Raw genomic sequence first — 21,400 nt, 5'->3', positions numbered from 1 at the left:
ATCAGTTAGGTCTCCACGACCTTAATCACAAGACGGTCAAAATGCTTTCCCAGCATTCTTGACATAAAACAGCCATTTACAAACAGCATTTACAAACAGTTTACAAATACAATTTCTATATTAACTCTAATTTTTCCACATTATCCCTCATATAATCCACATTACTTATTCCTCATTCCATTTATATGTGTACTCATCCAATCACATCATTTTTCATCTCTTCACTTCAGATTCCTTCACATCACATATCATATATTCACATCCATACATCCACATCCACATACATACATCCATTTTCACATTCCCATTCATATAACCCCATATGCCTTCATATCTAATCTTTTATATCACATCCATTCTCACCCTATCACAACCCATATACATCTTATCTCATCTCATACACTTCTTATCTCATCCCATACACATCTTATCACATCTTAACTCATCTTATATGCATCTTATCATATCTTATAACTTCCCATATCTTTTATGCATACTTCTATGCATGAAATTTAATTATGCTAAAAGTAACACTTTTATAATAAAATTATCCATCTCTTATGCATACCTCTATGCATGAATTTTAATTATTGTAAAAGTAACACTTTTATAATAAAATATTCATCTCTTATGCATACCTCTATGCATGAATTTCAATTATTGTAAAAGTAACACTTTTATAATAAAATATTCATCTCTTATGCATACCTCTATGCATGAAATTCAATTATGCTAAAAGTAACACTTTTGATATAAAAATTTATCCATTATGCATACTTCTATGCATGAAAATAAAAATGATAAAAGTAACACTTTTGATATAAAAATTTATCCATTATGCATACTTCTATGCATGTAAATAAAAATGATAAAAGTAACACTTTTGATATAAAAATTTATCCATTATGCATACTTCTATGCATCTAAATAAAAATGATAAAAGTAACACTTTTGATATAAAAATTTATCCATTATGCATACTTCTATGCATGTAAATAAAAATGATAAAAGTAACACTTTTGATATAAAAATTTATCCATTATACATACTTCTATGCAAGTAAATAAAATGATAAAAGTAACACTTTTGATATAAAAACTTATTCTTTATGCATAATATAGAAATTTAATTTCTCCATGATTATAATGAAATTCTTTCAATTAGTCTAGGATGATAATTCCTAGAATATGGTAGGAAGTCCTCTTTTTATGCTTTGAATGAAATTATTTTATGCATAATTTTTATAAAAATTTTGCCATAGCTCCGCTGCTATGACTGATAAATCTCAATTTTTCTACGGGATAAAGCTTATCATTAAGGAAATAATTAAAATGATCTCTAATTGGATCATTAATCCATAATGGATTGAATCATCAATATGCATAAACTAAAAGCATAGAAAAAAAAACCATTAATTTGGCCTCAAGCATAGCTTAATCTTGGATTAAGAAAAAGCTTTATGAAAAGCTTCTTTTGGATTGAGAATGGGTCATGAGTATGACCATTTCTTGAGTGAGAGAGAGAAATTACATAAAAACCATTAGAATTTAAACATAAATGAAAATTAACTTCAATAGCATTTATTAAATTATGTAACTCTTCACTACTATTCACCAATTAACTTCAATAGCATTTAAAAAACCATACCAATTAAGCTTCTCAAGCTTGAGAGGGGTTGAGAAGAGAGAAACATTGAGAAATTATAGAAAAGAGCAATATTCACTAATTACCTTACAAGTTGCTTGATTCTTTGTTCACGGTAGAGGCCCCCAACCAATCAATTGGTTAAGTATGTTGATGGAGCCACTAATGGGGATTGAAGAAAGAGGGAAGCTCCAAAAACTAGTGAATTATTAAATGAATTCACAGTTCTTGGCTTAGGTGGAGTAGAGTAACGATGCATAAACACTATATATTTTTCAACAAGGGTGAGGCTTCTATTTATAGGAAAAATTGAGCTCCTAACCAAACAAACTGATTCTAGAATTTTCTAAATCAGTTTGGTCAATATTTGACCATTTTTAGGTCAGTTAAGCTAACTTTTTGGAACTAGACTTGAATGAGGAGAGAGGAGAGATGAAATATCTCAATTTTTATGAGTTTAAAACTTATTCAAGCATGTGAAATATGCACCTCCTTTAAAGAACTCCCCTTCCTTACATATGTCATATTTTTAATATTGCTCATAGTTTTTTACTAATAAACCTTGTACATTTTCAACTCTTCATCTTATGTGAAATATGCACCTCCTTTAAAGAACTCCCCTTCCTTACATATGTCATACTTTTAATATTGCTCATAATTTTTTATTAATAAACCTTGTACATTTTCAACTCTTCATCTTATGTGAAATATGCACCTCCTTTAAAGAACTCCTCTTCCTTACATATGTCATACTTTTAATATTGCTCATAATTTTTTACTAATAAACCTTGTACATTTTCAACTCTTCATCTTATGTGAAATATGCACCTCCTTTAAAGAACTCCTCTTCCTTACATATGTCATACTTTTAATATTGCTCATAGTTTTTTTACTAATAAACCTTGTACATTTTCAACTCTTCACCTCATGTGAGCATTTACTCATTTTTGGGTATTTTCTTTTTACAAGTTGGATTTATCTCCTCCCTACACATGGATTGATGCTATTGGTCCATAGGAACCTTAATTGGACATAGTCTAAAGATTTCTGAAAATCTAGACCCTTAGGCTAAGGTTCTTTATAGCTATTTTCAATTAATTCCAATTGCACATTGGAAAATTCTTTTTGAATTTCTGTTTCAGGGGAACTCATCTGAATTAGAAGAGATATTTTTCTATCCAAAAATATTCAAAATCTGAATATTCTCTCTCTAGAATATTTTTCTCTCTCTAGGCTAAAACAGATAGAAACAAGGTCTTTATATTTCTGAAGAGGGATTGAATACAGGGAAAGATACTAGACATAAAAAAAGGGGTGGGGGAGGAATCTTACAGAGGCGATGGCAAGGAGAATGGTTGGAGACCCAAGGTCTGAGAAGAAGGAACATACAGAGCGACACGTGGTTACATTGGAATTGATTCTGGATGTCATAAATTAAAATTGAAATTCAACGTAAGAATGAGGGACCATTTCTAAACTCCCTCTTCTTTTTGCGGTCTACTTTGCCACGCCCTGCTAGATCTTTTGTTTGCTCAAAGCAACTTTCTCAGAGGACAATAGAACTCCCTCTCAACATGCTAGATTCTAGTGCTTGTTTAAAATAAACTTATACAATTTAATTGAGAATCCAGCAATGTGAAGAGAGTAGAGTGTTTGATTTCTTATAATTCAAAGCATATACTCACAATATAACTTTAGCATGTAATCGAGCTTGCATTATGCTCCGTGTACACTTGCTCCAAGGCTTGGAAGAGTCATCCAACCAAACAGAAATAAACAATGCCCTCACCAAGGCATAACCAATGCAAGAAGCATTAGTGATTAATTGTTGGATTTTTTGCATGTATAGAGTAAAATTGATTAGGAAAATGTGTGGGAATAATAAAGAGTAAGTAGAGGCTTGAGGCAATGCAACCAATATGCAAGAGAATGATGAGAATCCCATCATATGCATAACCTAAACCCCGCCTTCTCTCAAAACCCTAATGCACTTGGCCAAATTAATCAAGAAATACACAATTGTGTAGAGGAGATCAAGGGAAGTAGGATAATGGATTGGAAAGTCAAGAAATCCCACAATAATTTCTAATTTTGAAGGTAACTTCCCCGATATGTAGACACAACGGCAAGCAGAATGGTTGGAGACCCAGACCTGAGACGGAACATACGGAGCAACAGGTGGTTACATTGGAATTGATTTTGAATGTCATAAATTAAAATTGAAATTCAACAAAAGAATGAGGCACCATTTCTTAAAATTCAAAGCAATGTACTCACATTACAACTTTAGCATATAATCTAGCTTACATTACGCTCCTTGTACACGTGCTCCAAGGCTTGCAATAGTCATTCAACCAAAGAGAAACTAACAATGTCCTCACCAAGGCATAACCAATGCAAGAAGCATTAGTGATTAATTTTTGGACATTTTGCATGTATAGAGTGAAACTGATTAGGAAAATGTGTGGGAATGATAAAGAGAAAGTAGAGGCTCAAGGCAATGCAACCAATATGCAAGGGAATGATGAGAATCCAATCATATGCACAAGAACTTTACCCTAAAACCCCTCTTCTCTCAAAACCCTAGTGCACTTGGCCAAATTGATCAAGAAATGCACAATTGTGTAGAGGAGATCAAGGATGAAGGATTATGGATTGAAAAGTCAAGAAATCCCACTATATCTCCTAATTTTGAAGGTAACTGCCTTGATATACAGAGGCAATGGCAAGGAGAATGGTTGGAGACCTAAGGTCTGAGATGGAACATAGGAAGCAACAGGTGGTTACATTGGAATTGATTTTGGATGTCATAAATTAAAATTAAAATTCAACGGAAGAATGAGGCACCATTTCTAAACTCCCCCTTCTTTTTGGGGTCTCCTTTGCCATGCCCTGCTGGATTTTTTTGTTTGCTCAAAGAAACTCGCTTAGAGGACAATAGAACTCGCTCTCAACATGCTAGAAAGTTTTAGTGCATGTTTGAAATGAACTTATACAATTTGATTTAGAATCCAGCAATGTGAAGCGAGTAGAGTGTTTGATTTCTTACAATTCAAAGCATGTACTCACATTACAACTTTAGCATGTAATAAAGCTTTCATTATGCTCCTTGTACACTTGCTCCAAGGCTTGCAATAATCATCCAACCAAAGAGAAATGAACAATGCCCTCACCAAGGCAAGAAGCATTAGTGATTAATTGTTGGATTTTTTGCATGTATAGAGTAAAACTCATTAGGAGAATGTGTGGGAATGATAATAAGAAAGTGGAGACTCGACGCAATGCAACCAATATGGAAGGCAATGATGAGAATCCCATCATATGCATAAGAATTTTACCCTAAATCCCGTCTTCTCTCAAAACCCTAATGCACTTGGCCAAATTGATCAAGAAATGCACAATTGTATGGAGGAGATCAAGGGAAGAAGGATTATGGATTGAAAAGTCAAGAAGTCCCACAATAATTCCTAATTTTGAAGGTAACTTCCCCGATATACATAGGCGATGGCAAGGAGAATGGTTGGAGACCCAGCCTGAGAGGGAATATATGGAGAAACAGGTGGTTACATTGGAATTGATTTTGGATGTCATAAATTAAAATTGAAATTCAACGGAAGAATGAGGCACCATTTCCAAACTCGCCCTTCTTTTTGGGGTCTCCTTTGCCACGCTCTAGTAGATTTTTTTGTTTGCTCAAACGAACTCGCTCAGAGGAAAATAGAACTTGATCTCAACATGCTAGATTCTAGTGCTTGTTTAAAAAAAAACTTATGCAATTTGATTGAGAATCCAGCAATGTGAAGAGAGTAGAGTGTTTGATTTCTTACAATTCAAAGCATGTACTCACATTACAACTTTAGCATATAATCAAGCTTACATTATGCTCCTTGTACACTTTCTCCAAGGCTTGCAATAGTCATCCAACCAAAGAGAAACGAACAATGCCCTCACCAAGGCATAACCAATGCAAGAAGCATTAGTGATTAATTGTTGGATTTCTTACATGTATGGAGTAAAACTGATTAGGAAAATGTGTGGGAATGATAAAGAGAAAGTAGAGGCTCGGGGCAATGCAACCAATATGCAAGGGAATGATGAGAATCCAATCATATGCACAAGAGTTTTACCCTAAACCCCATAACCCTAATGCACTTGGCCAAATAGATCAAGAAATGCACAATTGTGTAGCGGAGATCAAGGGAAGAAGGATTATGGATTGAAAAGTCAAGAAATCCAACAATAATTCCTAATTTTCAAGGTAACTTCCCCGATATACAGAGGTGATGGCAGGAGAATGGTTGGAGACCCAAGGTCTGACACATAATGTAAGGAGCAACAGGTGGTTACATTGGAATTGACTTTGGATGTCATAAATTAAAATTGAAATTCAACACAAAAATGAGGCACCATTTCTAAACTCCCCCTTCTTTTTGGGGTCTCCTTTGCCATGCCCTGCTAGTTTTTTTTTTGCTTAAAGGAAATCGCTCAGAGGACAATAGAACTCCCTCTCAACATGCTAGATTCTAGTGCTTGTTTAAAATAGACTTATACAATTTGATTGAGAATCCAGCAATGTGAAGAGAGTAGAGTGTTTGATTTCTTACAATTCAAAGCATGTACTCATATTACAACTTTAGCATGTAATCAAGCTTGCATTCTCGAGAGAGATCTGTCCCCGGATAGTAAGATTCCCTCCACTGGTTAACATCCAATCCAGCCTAATGAATTTAATAACTAGCGTTTGTGACTAATTGTTGGACTGTTTGCATGTATAGAGTAAAACTGAATAGGAGAATGTGTGGGAATGATAAAGAGAATGTAGAGGCTCGAGGCAATGCAACCAATATGCAAGGGAATGATGATAATCCCATCATATGCACAAGAATTTTACCCTAAACCCGGTCTTCTGTGAAAACCTCTTATGCACTTGGCCAAATTGATCAATAAATGCACAATTGTGTAGAGGAGATTAAGGGAAGAGGGATTATGAATTGAAAAGTTAAGAAATCCCACAATAAGTCTTAATTTTGAAGGTAACTTCCCCGATATACAGAGGCAATGGCAAGGAGAATGGTTGGAGACCCAAGGTCTGAGATGGAACATACGGAGCAACAGGTGGTTACATTGGAATTGATTTTTGATGTCATAAATTAAAATTGAAATTCAACGGAAGAATGAGGCACCATTTTTAAACTCCCCCTTCTTTTTGGGGTCTCCTTTGCCACGCTTGCTAGATTTTTTTCTTTGCTCAAAGGAACTCGCGCAGAGGACAATAGAACTCCCTCTCAACATGCTAGATTCTTGTGCTTGTTTAGAATAAACATATACAATTTGATTTAGAATCCAGCAATGTGAAGAGAGTAGAGTGTTTGATTTTTTACAATTCAAAGCATGTACTCTCATTATTACAACTTTAGCATGTAATCAAGCTTGCATTATGCTCCTTGTACACTTTCTCCAAGGCTTACAATCGTCATCCAACCAAAGGGAAACGAACAATGCCCTCACCAAGGCGGCATAACCAATGCAAGAAGCATTGGTGATTAATTGTTAGATTTTTTGCATGTATAGAGCAAAATTGATTAGGAAAATGTGTGGGAATGATAAAGAGAAAGTAGAGGCTCGAGGCAATGCAACCAATATACAAGGGAATGATGACAATCCCATCATATGCACAAGAACTTTACCCTAAACCCCGTCTTCTCTCAAAACCCTAATGCACTTGGCCAAATTGATCAAGAAATGCATAAATGTGTAGAGGAGATCAAGGGAAGAAGGATTATGGATTGAAAAGTCAAGAAATCCAACAATAATTTCTAATTTTGAACGTAACTTCCCTGATATGCAAGGGCGATGGCAAGGAGAATGGTGGGAGACCCAAGGTCTGAGAAGAAGGAACATACGGAGCGACAGGTGGTTACATTGGATTCGATTCTGGATGTCATAAATTAAAATTGAAATTCAACGTAAGAATGAGGGACCATTTCTAAACTCTCTCTTCTTTTTGGGGTCTCCTTTGCCATGCCCTGCTAGATCTTTTTTTTGCTCAAAGGAACTTTCTCAGAGGACAATAGAACTCCCTCTCAACATGCTAGATTCTAGTGCTTGTTTTAAATAAACTTATACAATTTAATTGAGAATCCAGCAATGTGAAGAGAGTAGAGTGTTTGATTTCTTACACTTCAAAGCATATACTCACAACACAACTTTAGCATGTAATCAAGCTTGCATTATGCTCAAAGGAACTCGCTCAAAGGACAATAGAACTCCCTCTCAACATGCTAGATTCTAGTGCTTGTTTAGAATAAACTTATACAATTTGATTGAGAATCCAGCAATGTGAAGAGAGTAGAGTGTTTTATTTCTTAAAATTCAAAACATGTACTCACATTACAACTTTAGCATGTAATCAAGCTTGCATTACGCTCCTTGTACACTTGCTCCAAGGCTTGCTTGCAATAGTCATCCAACCAAAGAGAAACGAACAATGGCCTCACCAAGACATAACCAATGCAAGAAGCATTAGTGATTAATTGTTGGATTTTTTGCATGTATAGAGTGAAACTTATTAGGAAAATGTATGGGAATGATAAAGAGAAAGTAGAGGCTCGAGGAAATGCAACGAACATGCAAGGGAATGATGAGAATCCCATCATATGCACAAAAACTTTACCCTAAACCCCGTCTTTTCTCGAAGCCCTAATGCACTTGGCCAAATTGATCAAGAAATGCACAAATGTGTAGGGGAGATCAAAGGAAGAAGGATTATGGATTGAAAAGTCAAGAAATCCAACAATAATTCCTAATTTTGAAGGTAACTTCCCCAATATACAGAGGTGATGGTAGGAGAATGGTTGGAGACCCAAGGTCTGACACATAATATAAGGAGCAACAGGTGGTTACATTAAAATTGATTTTGGGTGTCATAAATTAAAACTGAAATTCAACACAAAAATGAGGCACCATTTCTAAACTTCCCCTTCTTTTTGGGGTCTCCTTTGCCATGCCCTGCTAGTTTTTTTTTTTGCTCAAAGGAACTCGCTCAGAGGACAGTAGAACTCCCTCTCAACATGCTAGATTCTAGTGCTTGTTTAGAATAGACTTATACAATTTGATTGAGAATCCAGCAATAAGAAGAGAGCAGAGTGTTTGATTTCTTACAATTCAAAGCATGTACTCACATTACAGCTTTAGCATGTAATCAAGCTTGCATTCTCGAGAGAGATCTGTCCCCGGATGGCAAGATTCCCTTCACTAGTTAACATCCAATCCAACCTCGTGAATTTAATAACTAGTGAATCTTTATGCTCCCTCTCAACATGCTAGATTCTAGTGCTTGTTTAGAAAAAACATATACAATTTGATTGAGAATCCAGCAATAGGAAGAGAGTAGAGTGTTTGATTTCTTACAATTCAAAGCATGTACTCACATTACAACTTTAGCATGTAATCAAGCTTGCATTCCCTAGAGAGATCCGTCCTCAGATGGCAAGATTCCCTCACGACTAGTTAACAACCAATCCAACCTGGTGAATCTTTATGCTCCTTGTACACTTGCTGCAAGTCTTGCAATAGTCATCCAAGAAAAGAGAAACAAACAATGCTCTCACTAAGGCATAACCAATTCAAGAAGCGTTTGTGATTAATTGTTGGACTGTTTGCATGTATAGAGTAAAACTAAATAGGAGAATGTATCGGAATGATAAAGAGAAAGTAGAGGCCCGAGGCAATGCAACCAATATGCAAGGGAATGATGATAATCCCATCATATGCACAAGAATTTTACCCTAAACCCTATCTTCTCTGAAAACCTCTTATGCACTTGGCCAAATTGATCAATAAATGCACAATTGTGTAGAGGAGATCAAGGGAAGAGGGATTATGAATTGAAAAGTCAAGAAATCCCACAATAAGTGCTAATTTTGAAGGTAACTTCCCCGATATACAGAGGCGATGGCAAGGAGAATGGTTGGAGACCCAAGGTCTGAGATGGAACATACGGAGCAACAAGTGGTTATAATGGAATTGCTTTTTCATGTCATAAATTAAAATTGAAATTCAACGGAAGAATGAGGCACCATTTCTAAACTCCCCCTTCTTTTTGGGGGTCTCCTTTGCCACGCTTGCTAGATTTTTTTCTTTGCTCAAAGGAACTCGCTCAAAGGATAATAGAACTCCCTCTCAACATGCTAGATTCTAGTGCTTGTTTAGAATAAACATAGACAATTTGATTGAGAATCCAGCAATGTGAAGAGAGTAGAGTGTTTGATTTCTTACAATTCAAAGCATGTACTCACATTACAACTTTAGCATGTAATCAAGCTTACATTATGCTCCTTGTACACTTTCTCCAAGGCTTGCAATAGTCATCCAACCAAAGAGAAACGAACAATGCCCTCACCAAGGCATAACCAATGCAAGAAGCATTAGTGATCAATTGTTGGATTTTTTGCATGTATAGAGAAAAACTGATTAGGAAAATGTGTGGGAATGATAAAGAGGAAGTAGAGGCTCGAGGCAATGCAACCAATATGCAAGGTAATGATGAGAATCCCATCATATGCACAAGAATTTTACCCTAAACCCCGTCTTCTCTCAAAACCCTAATGCACTTTGCCAAATAGATCAAGAAATGCACAATTGTGTAGAGGAGATCAAGGGAAGAAGGATTATGGATTGAAAAGTCAAGAAATCCAACAATAATTCCTAATTTTGAAGGTAACTTCCCCGATATACAGAGGTGATGGCAGGAGAATGGTTGGAGACCCAAGGTCTGACACATAATATAAGGAGCAACAGGTGGTTACATTGGAATTGATTTTGGATGTCATAAATTAAAATTAAAATTCAACACAAAAATGAGGCACCATTTCTAAACTCCCCCTTCTTTTTGGGGTCTCCTTTGCCATGCCCTGCTAGTTTTTTTTTTTTTCTCAAAGGAACTCGCTCAGAGGACAATAGAACTCCCTCTCAACATGCTAGATTCTAGTGCTTGTTTAGAATAGACTTATACAATTTGTTTGAGAATCCAGCAATAGGAAGAGAGTAGAGTGTTTGATTTCTTACAATTCAAAGCATGTACTCACATTACAACTTTAGCATGTAATCAAGCTTGCATTCTCGAGAGAGATCTGTCCCCGGATGGCAAGATTCCCTCACTCGTTAACATCCAATCCAACCTGGTGAATTTGATAACTAGCGTTTGTGATTAATTGTTGGACTGTTTGCATGTATAGAGTAAAACTAAATAGGAGAAATGTCTTCTCTGAAAACCTCTTATGCACTTGGCCAAGTTGATCAATAAATGCACAATTGTGTAGAGGAGATTAAGGGAAGAGGGATTATGAATTGAAAAGTCAAGAAATCCCACAATAAGTCCTAATTTTGAAGGTAACTTCCTCGATATACACAGGCGATGGCAAGGAGAATGGTTGGAGACCCAAGGTCTGAGATGGAACATACGGAGCAACAGGTGGTTACATTGGAATTGATTTTTGATGTCATAAATTAAAATTGAAATTCAACGGAAGAATGAGGCACCATTTTTAAACTCCCCCTTCTTTTTGGGGTCTCCTTTGCCACGCTTGCTAGATTTTTTTCTTTGCTCAAAGGAACTCGCTCAGAGGACAATAGAACTCCCTCTCAACATGCTAGATTCTAGTGCTTGTTTAGAATAAACATATGCAATTTGATTGAGAATCCAGTAATGTGAAGAGAGTAGAGTGTTTGATTTTTTACAATTGAAAGCATGTACTCACATTATTACAACTTTAGCATGTAATCAAGCTTGCATTATGCTCCTTGTACACCTTCTCCAAGGCTTGCAATAGTCATCCAACCAGAGAGAAACGAACAATGCCCTCACCAAGGTGGCATAAACAATGCAAGAAGCATTAGTGATTAATTGTTAGATGTTTTGCATGTATAGAGCAAAATTGATTAAGAAAATGTGTGGGAATGATAAAGAGAAAGTAGAGGCTTGAGGCAATGCAACCAATATGCAAGGGAATGATGACAATCCCATCATATGCACAAGAACTTTACCCTAAACCCCGTCTTCTCTCAAAACCCTAATGCACTCGGCCAAATTGATCAAGAAATGCACAATTGTGTAGAGGAGATCAAGGGAAGGATTATGGATTGAAAAGTTAGGAAATCCAACAATAATATCTAATTTTGAACATAACTTCCCTGATATGGAGAGGCGATGGCAAGGAGAATGGTTGGAGACCCAAGGTTTGAGAAGAAGGAACATACAGAGCGACACGTGGTTACATTGGAATTGATTCTGGATGTCATAAATTAAAATTGAAATTCAACGTAAGAATGAGGGACCATTTCTAAACTCCCTCTTCTTTTTGCGGTCTACTTTGCCACGCCCTACTAGATCTTTTGTTTGCTCAAAGCAACTTTCTCAAAGGACAATAGAACTCCCTCTCAACATGCTAGATTCTAGTGCTTGTTTAAAATAAACTTATACAATTTAATTGAGAATCCAGCAATGTGAAGAGAGTAGAGTGTTTGATTTCTTATAATTCAAAGCATATACTCACAATATAACTTTAGCATGTAATCAAGCTTGCATTATGCTCCATGTACACTTGCTCCAAGGCTTGGAAGAGTCATCCAACCAAACAGAAATAAACAATGCCCTCACCAAGGCAAAACCAATGCAAGAAGCATTAGTGATTAATTATTGGATTTTTTGCATGTATAGAGTAAAATTGATTAGGAAAATGTGTGGGAATAATAAAGAGTAAGTAGAGGCTTGAGGCAATGCAACCAATATGCAAGAGAATGATGAGAATCCCATTATATGCATAACCTAAATTCCGCCTTCTCTCAAAACCCTAATGCACTTGGCCAAATTAATCAAGAAATACACAATTGTGTAGAGGAGATCAAGGGAAGTAGGATAATGGATTGGAAAGTCAAGAAATCCCACAATAATTTCTAATTTTGAAGGTAACTTCCCCGATATGTAGACACGATGGCAAGGAGAATGGTTGGAGACCCAGACCTGAGACGGAATATACGGAGCAACAGGTGGTTACATTGGAATTGATTTTGAATGTCATAAATAAGAATTGAAATTCAACGAAAGAATGAGGCACCATTTCTTAAAATTCAAAGCAATGTACTCACATTACAACTTTAGCATATAATCTAGCTTACATTACGCTCCTTGTACACGTGCTCCAAGGCTTGCAATAGTCATTCAACCAAAGAGAAACGAACAATGTCCTCACCAAGGCAAGAAGCATTACAACTTTAGCATATAATCTAGCTTGCATTACGCTCCTTGTACACGTGCTCCAAGGCTTGCAATAGTCATTCAACCAAAGAGAAACGAACAATGTCCTCACCAATGCAAGAAGCATTAGTGATTAATTGTTGGACATTTTGCATGTATAGAGTGAAACTGATTAGGAAAATGTGTGGGAATGATAAAGAGAAAGTAGAGGCTCGAGGCAATGCAACCAATATGCAAGGGAATGATGAGAATCCAATCATATGCACAAGAACTTTACTCTAAACCCCCTCTTCTCTCAAAACCCTAGTGCACTTGGCCAAATTGATCAAGAAATGCACAATTGTGTAGAGGAGATCAAGGATGAAGGATTATGGATTGAAAAGTCAAAAAATCCCACTATATCTCCTAATTTTGAAGGTAACTGCCTTGATATATAGAGGCAATGGCAAGGAGAATGGTTGGAGACCCAAGGTCTGAGATGGAACATAGGAAGCAACAGGTGGTTACATTGGAATTGATTTTGGATGTCATAAATTAAAATTAAAATTCAACGGAAGAATGAGGCACCATTTCTAAACTCCCCCTTCTTTTTGGGGTCTCCTTTGCCATGCCCTGCTGGATTTTTTTGTTTGCTCAAAGAAACTCGCTTAGAGGACAATAGAACTCGCTCTCAACATGCTAGAAAGTTTTAGTGCATGTTTGAAATGAACTTATACAATTTGATTTAGAATCCAGCAATGTGAAGCGAGTAGAGTGTTTGATTTCTTACAATTCAAAGCATGTACTCACATTAGAACTTTAGCATGTAATTAAGCTTGCATTATGCTTCTTGTACACTTGCTCCAAGGCTTGCACTAGTCATCCAACCAAAGAGAAATGAACAATGCCCTCACCAAGGCAAGAAGCATTAGTGATTAATTGTTGGATTTTTTGCATGTATAGAGTAAAACTCATTAGGAGAATGTGTGGGAATGATAATAAGAAAGTGGAGGCTCGACGCAATGCAACCAATATGGAAGGCAATGATGAGAATCCCATCATATGCATAAGAATTTTACCCTGAATCTCGTCTTCTCTCAAAACCCTAATGCACTTGGCCAAATTGATCAAGAAATGCACAATTGTATGGAGGAGATCAAGGGAAGAAGGATGATGGATTGAAAAGTCAAGAAGTCCCACAATAATTCCTAATTTTGAAGGTAACTTCCCCGATATACATAGGCGATGGCAAGGAGAATGGTTGGAGACCCAGCCTGAGAGGGAACATACGGAGAAACAGGTGGTTACATTGGAATTGATTTTGGATGTCATAAATTAAAATTGAAATTCAACCGAAGAATGAGGCACCATTTCCAAACTCGCCCTTCTTTTTGGGGTCTCCTTTGCCACGCTCTAGTAGATTTTTTTGTTTGCTCAAAGGAACTCGCTTAATGGAAAATAGAAATTGATCTCAACATGCTAGATTCTAGTGCTTGTTTAAAAAAAACTTATGTAATTTGATTGAGAATCCAGCAATGTAAAGAGAGTAGAGTGTTTGATTTCTTACAATTCAAAGCATGTACTCACATTACAACTTTAGCATATAATCAAGCTTACATTATGCTCCTTGTACACTTTCTCCAAGGCTTGCAATGGTCATCCAACCAAAGAGAAACGAACAATGCCCTCACCAAGGCATAACCAATGCAAGAAGCATTAGTGATTAATTGTTGGATTTTTTGCATGTATGGAGTAAAACTGATTAGGAAAATGTGTGGGAATGATAAAGAGAAAGTAGAGGCTCGTCGAGGCAATGCAACCAATATGCAAGAAAATGATGAGAATCCAATCATATGCACAAGAATTTTACCCTAAACCCCATAACCCTAATGCACTTGGCCAAATAGATCAAGAAATACACAATTGTGTAGCGGAGATCAAGGGAAGAAGGATTATGGATTGAAAAGTCAAGAAATCCAACAATAATTCTTAATTTTGAAGGTAACTTCCCCGATATACAGAGGTGATGGCAGGAGAATGGTTGGAGACCCAAGGTCTGACACATAATGTAAGGAGCAACAGGTGGTTACATTGGAATTGACTTTGGATGTCATAAATTAAAATTGAAATTCAACACAAAAATGAGGCACCATTTCTAAACTCCCCCTTCTTTTTGGGGTCTCCTTTGCCATGCCCTGCTAGTTTTTTTTTTGCTCAAAGGAACTCGCTCATAGGACAATAGAACTCCCTCTTGTTTAGAATAGACTTCTACAATTTGATTGAGAATCCAGCAATGTGAAGAGAGTAGAGTGTTTGATTTCTTACAATTCAAAGCATGTACTCACATTACAACTTTAGCATGTAATCAAGCTTGCATTCTCGAGAGAGATCTGTCCCCGGATAGTAAGATTCCCTCCACTGGTTAACATCCAATCCAGCCTAATGAATTTAATAACTAGCGTTTGTGATTAATTGTTGGACTGTTTGCATGTATAGAGTAAAACTGAATAGGAGAATGTGTGGGAATGATAAAGAGAAAGTAGAGGCTTGAGGAAATGCAACCAATATGCAAGGGAATGATGATAATCCCATCATATGCACAAGAATTTTACCCTAAACCCGGTCTTCTATGAAAACCTCTTATGCACTTGGCCAAATTGATCAATAAATGCACAATTGTGTAGAGGAGATCAAGGGAAGAGGGATTATGAATTGAAAAGTCAAGAAATCCCACAATAAGTCCTAATTTTGAAGGTAACTTCCCCGATATACAGAGGCGATGGCAAGGAGAATGGTTGGAGACCCAAGGTCTGAGATGGAACATACGGAGCAATAGGTGGTTACATTGGAATTGATTTTTGATGTCATAAATTAAAATTGAAATTCAACGGAAGAATGAGGCACCATTTTTAAACTCCCCCTTCTTTTTGGGGTCTCCTTTGCCACGCTTGCTAGATTTTTTTCTTTGCTCAAAGGAACTCGCTCAGAGGACAATAGAACTCCCTCTCAACATGCTAGATTCTTGTGCTTGTTTAGAATAAACATATACAATTTGATTTAGAATCCAGCAATGTGAAGAGAGTAGAGTGTTTGATTTTTTACAATTCAAAGCATGTACTCACATTATTACAACTTTAGCATGTAATCAAGCTTGCATTATGCTCCTTGTACACCTTCTCCAAGGCTTACAATCGTCATCCAACCAAAGGGAAACGAACAATGCCCTCACCAAGGCAGCATAACCAATGCAAGAAGCATTGGTGATTAATTGTTAGATTTTTTGCATGTATAGAGCAAAATTGATTAGGAAAATGTGTGGGAATGATAAAGAGAAAGTAGAGGCCCGAGGCAATGCAACCAATATGCAAGGGAATGATGACAATCCCATCATATGCACAAGAACTTTACCCTAAACCCCGTCTTCTCTCAAAACCCTAATGCACTTGGCCAAATTGATCAAGAAATGCATAAATGTGTAGAGGAGATCAAGGGAAGAAGGATTATGGATTGAAAAGTCAAGAAATCCAACAATAATTTCTAATTTTGAACGTAACTTCCCTTATATGTAGACGCGATGGCAAGGAGAATGGTGGGAGACCCAAGGTCTGAGAAGAAGGAACATACGGAGCGACAGGTGGTTACATTGGAATTGATTCTGGATGTCATAAATTAAAATTGAAATTCAACGTAATAATGAGGAACCATTTCTAAACTCTCTCTTCCTTTTGGGGTCTCCTTTGCCATGCCCTGCTAGATCTTTTTTTTGCTCAAAGGAACTTTCTCAGAGGACAATAGAACTCCCTCTCAACATGCTAGATTCTAGTGCTTGTTTTAAATAAACTTATACAATTTAATTGAGAATCCAGCAATGTGAAGAGAGTAGAGTGTTTGATTTCTTACAGTTCAAAGCATATACTCACAACACAACTTTAGCATGTAATCAAGCTTGCATTATGCTCAAAGGAACTCGCTCAAAGGACAATAGAACTCCCTCTCAACATACCAGATTCTAGTGCTTGCTTAGAATAAACTTATACAATTTGATTGAGAATCCAGCAATGTGAAGAGAGTAAAGTGTTTTATTTCTTAAAATTCAAAACATGTACTCACATTACAACTTTAGCATGTAAACAAGCTTGCATTACGCTCCTTGTACACTTGCTCCAAGGCTTTCTTGCAATAGTCATCTAACCAAAGAGAAACGAACAATGGCCTCACAAGGCATAACCAATGCAAGAAGCATTAGTGATTAATTGTTGGATTTTTTGCATGTATAGAGTGAAACTGATTAGGAAAATGTGTGGGAATGATAAAGAGAAGGTAGAGGCTCAAGAAAATGCAATGAACATGCAAGGGAATGATGAGAATCCCATCATATGCACAAAAACTTTACCCTAAACCCCATCTTTTCTCAAAGCCCTAATGCACTTGGCCAAATTGATCAAGAAATGCATAATTGTGTAGAGGAGATCAAAGGAAGAAGGATTATGGATTGAAAAGTCAAGAAATCCAACAATAATTCCTAATTTTGAAGGTAACTTCCCCGATATACAGAGGTGATGGGAGGAGAATGGTTGGAGACCCGAAGTCTGACACATAATATAAGGAGCAACAGGTGGTTACATTGGAATTGATTTTGGATGTCATAAATTAAAACTGAAATTCAACACAAAAATGAGGCACCATTTCAAAACTCCCCCTTCTTTTTGGGGTCTCCTTTGCCATGCCCTGCTAGTTTTTTTTTTTTTGCTCAAAGGAACTCGCTCAGAGGAAGATAGAACTCCCTCTCAACATGCTAGATTCTAGTGCTTGTTTAGAATAGACTTATACAATTTGATTGAGAATCCAGCAATAGGAAGAGAGCAGAATGTTTGATTTCTTACAATTCAAAGCATGTACTCACATTACAGCTTTAGCATGTAATCAAGCTTGCATTCTCGAGAGAGATCTGTCCCCGATGGCAAGATTCCCTCTAGTGGTTAACATCCAATCTGTTAAAAAACCATCCTAAGGAGGATCAAACACTAGCTCCATTGCATAGTTGAATAGAAATAAAGAAGATGAAGTTAAGCTACTAATCAAGAAGTAATTAGCATAATGATGAGCATAATGACAACATAAGTGAGGGGCAATAAAAATTTGATTTCAATAGATGAGAGCCTCTTTATATAGGCTGAAGTACATGAGGATTAAGCTCAAGATTAGGTGTTAATTATCATCTAAATCATCTCCACCTTCCCTCCTAGATTCAAGCACCTAAAAGTGACCACCAACCCTAGAATCTTGCTAATCACACAAATGCTAATTAATCAAGAGATCACGACCCCTTTGGCTGATGTTGAGCTCCTAAATGACTCTTTTACATCATGGTAAGGTTGCATAATAACCTTTGTATCCATTTGCCCATAATCTATGACTTTAGTGCATAGTGCTAGTTACAAGGTATGTGCCCTACACATCATTTTAGTGAAGGTGTTTGCCATATTTTTTAACACCCCTCCTCAAACACTGAATCCACTCAATGATGCAGTTGGTCATGCTGACTCTCATGAGCGTAATTAACCACCCAATGCTCAGTGATAGCATGCATGAGCGTGGTCTGACTAGCAATGCCATACATAGGTTATGCCAATGTGAACTCAGAGGCTTTAGTCATGCGTACAAAAGAGGTATGGGACGACTTTAGAAGAGTGTGACAAGACGTGGCTACATGTATGAGTGAAGAGGACACCCATGTGTATAGGGCATGCCCTTGCTTTTAGCACTTTAGAATAAATGATTTGATCTAATCATAGATAGGGCCTCATGATGGTGGCCCTTGTCTTCATCTGTTTCTTCTTCTTGGTCTTCTTCCTGCTGCACTTCTTCCATGATGTAGACTCGTTGCATCTTCTTCTTGGCAAAACAATTCTTCTCTACATGACCAGGTTTGTGACAAAAGTCACAAATGAGATTGTTGTTGTTGTAGCCCTTGTTGTAGTTGCCTTTGTTGTAGCCCTTGTTGTAGTTGCCTTTGTTCTTGCCATACCTACTAGATCCTGCATAATAAGCATTTTCAGTAGACAAGGTTGATGACGATGGAGACTCCATTTGCTTGGTCTTTAGTTTTCTCTCCTCCTCAAGAAGAGATGCTTCAATGTCCACAAGCTTTGATATTGGCATATTGGTCAAGGTTGTGACCACATGGTCATATTCTTCAGGTAAAGATTTAAGTAATACACCAATGGAGACATCTTCATCCATCTTAAGACCTATTCCTGCAAGTTGTGTTAATAGGCCTTTCATGTAGTTCAAATGTGAGGCTAGGGATGTGCCAGACTTCATTTCTAGCTTAAAAAATTCAATGAGCAAACCAAACTTTGAACTTTTAGATTGAGCCCCAAATAGAGTTGTGAGTTGGTCCCAAACTTCCTTGGAAGTTTCGCATCCATCCACATGATGAATGTAAGTGTCATCAAGCTCCAATGTGATGATGGCACGAGCTTTGTCATCTCTTACTTCCCAACAAGGAACATCAGCAAGAGTCCTTGGCTTCTTCTCATTCCCATTTACTATGTTGAAGAGCCCCTTCTTCATGAGCATTAACTTGATGCGGGTTTGCCATGTGTGAAAACCATGACCTTTAAAGCGCATTGATGGAGAATCCTTGGTAGCCATTATGATATGGAATGAAGGGGGTCTTACCTCTGATGATTGAGGCAGTGTCTACCCTTTTACAAGAGAGATTAAGACCAAAGAATAGTGCTAAATCAAGTTATTTAGCATATGCTTTCCAAAAGATAAAACCAGAAAATATATTGATTTGTGGGAAGCAAGGGAGACACCTAATCAAGGGGCAAATTAAGTGTGAAGTAATCAGGGGATTTAGCAAGTCCCTAATGACATGTATGAACCACTTATTGCACCAAATGATAAGGATTAGGATAGATTAATCATTGATTAGTGGAGTTGAATATTCTGCTCACTATGCAGAGAAATGAGCTCACTTGGAGTCAATATTTGAAGGAGTTGCACAAAGAATAAGCTAAAAAGCTTCAAGGGCATTGAATAGTAGTATTTCTAGATGATTTTAGAGACCACAAACACTTGCTTAAGCAACTTAATCAATGAGTATCTCAAATTTACCAAAGTACCTTTTCTGGCTATGGCAGTTCTGGACAGCACCCTGGTTTTTTGCTTGGTGTGTGAAGCACACTCAATCATTTGCAAAACCCTCTTAGGAGGAGTAATTTTAGGTTCCAATGAAGCCACACCTCAGAGTAATTAGACCAATTTGATGTGTGTGAGCTGCAACAATACTTTTGGTGGTCGCCTATCAAAAACATGCCTGTTTTGGGGAAAACGAAGTTGCCGGCGACGTGGAGCTATGAATGGTGCAATTGAGGTGCCATGCCCCTTAGCAATATTGCTGGTGAAGTGCCCACAGAAGGATTTTGGCAATGGTTACGTGGTTTGTGAGCACCAAGGCCTCCACTCAGCTGCTATTCTAGATCCTATTTTCTAGGAAACCCATAAAAGCTAATGAAACCCTAATTTTCACTAATCTCTTGCTAAGCAAATAAGATGGGGCTTGATTCTAGATGAATGGTCTAGTACTAGCTCTGATACCATGTTAAAAAACCATCCTAAGGAGGATCAAACACTAGCTCCATTGCATAGTTGAATAGAAATAAAGAAGATGAAGTTAAGCTACTAATCAAGAAGTAATTAGCATAATGATGAGCATAATGACAACATAAGTGAGGGGCAATAAAAAATTGATTTCAATAGATGAGAGCCTCTTTGTATAGGCTGAAGTACATGAGGATTAAGCTCAAGATTAGGTGTTAATCATCATCTAAATCATCTCCACCTTCCCTCCTAGATTCAAGCACCTAAAAGTGACCACCAACCCTAGAATCTTGCTAATCACACAAATGCTAATTAATCAAGAGATCACGACCCCTTTGGCTGATGTTGAGCTCCTAAATGACTCTTTTACATCATGGTAAGGTTGCATAATAACCTTTGTATCCATTTGCCCATAATCTATGACTTTAGTGCATAGTGCTAGCTACAAGGTATGTGCCCTACACATCATTTTAGTGAAGGTGTTTGCCATATTTTTTAACACAATCCAACCTGGTGAATTTAATAACTAGTGAATCTTTATGCTCCCTCTCAACATGCTAGATTCTAGTGCTTGTTTAGAATAAACATATACAATTTGATTGAGAATCCAGCAATAGGAAGAGAGTAGAGTGTTTGATTTCTTACAATTCAAAGCATGTACTCACATTACAACTTTAGCATGTAATCAAGCTTGCATTCCCGAGAGAGATCCGTCCTCAGATGGCAAGATTCCCTCAACTGGTTAACAACCAATCCAACTTGGTGAATCTTTATGCTCCTTGTACACTTGCTCCAAGTCTTGCAATAGTCATCCAACAAAAGAGAAACAAACAATGCCCTCACTAAGGCATAACCAATTCAAGAAGCGTTTGTGATTAATTGTTGGACTGTTTGCATGTATAGAGTAAAACT

This window comes from Cibotium barometz, chromosome 14, assembly GCF_041138505.1.
Source record: "Cibotium barometz isolate CiBa-2024 chromosome 14, ASM4113850v1, whole genome shotgun sequence".
In the NCBI taxonomy this organism is placed as follows: domain Eukaryota; kingdom Viridiplantae; phylum Streptophyta; class Polypodiopsida; order Cyatheales; family Cibotiaceae; genus Cibotium; species Cibotium barometz.
The sequence above is the reverse complement of the archived record's forward strand: the minus strand, read 5'-3'. Positions refer to the sequence as shown.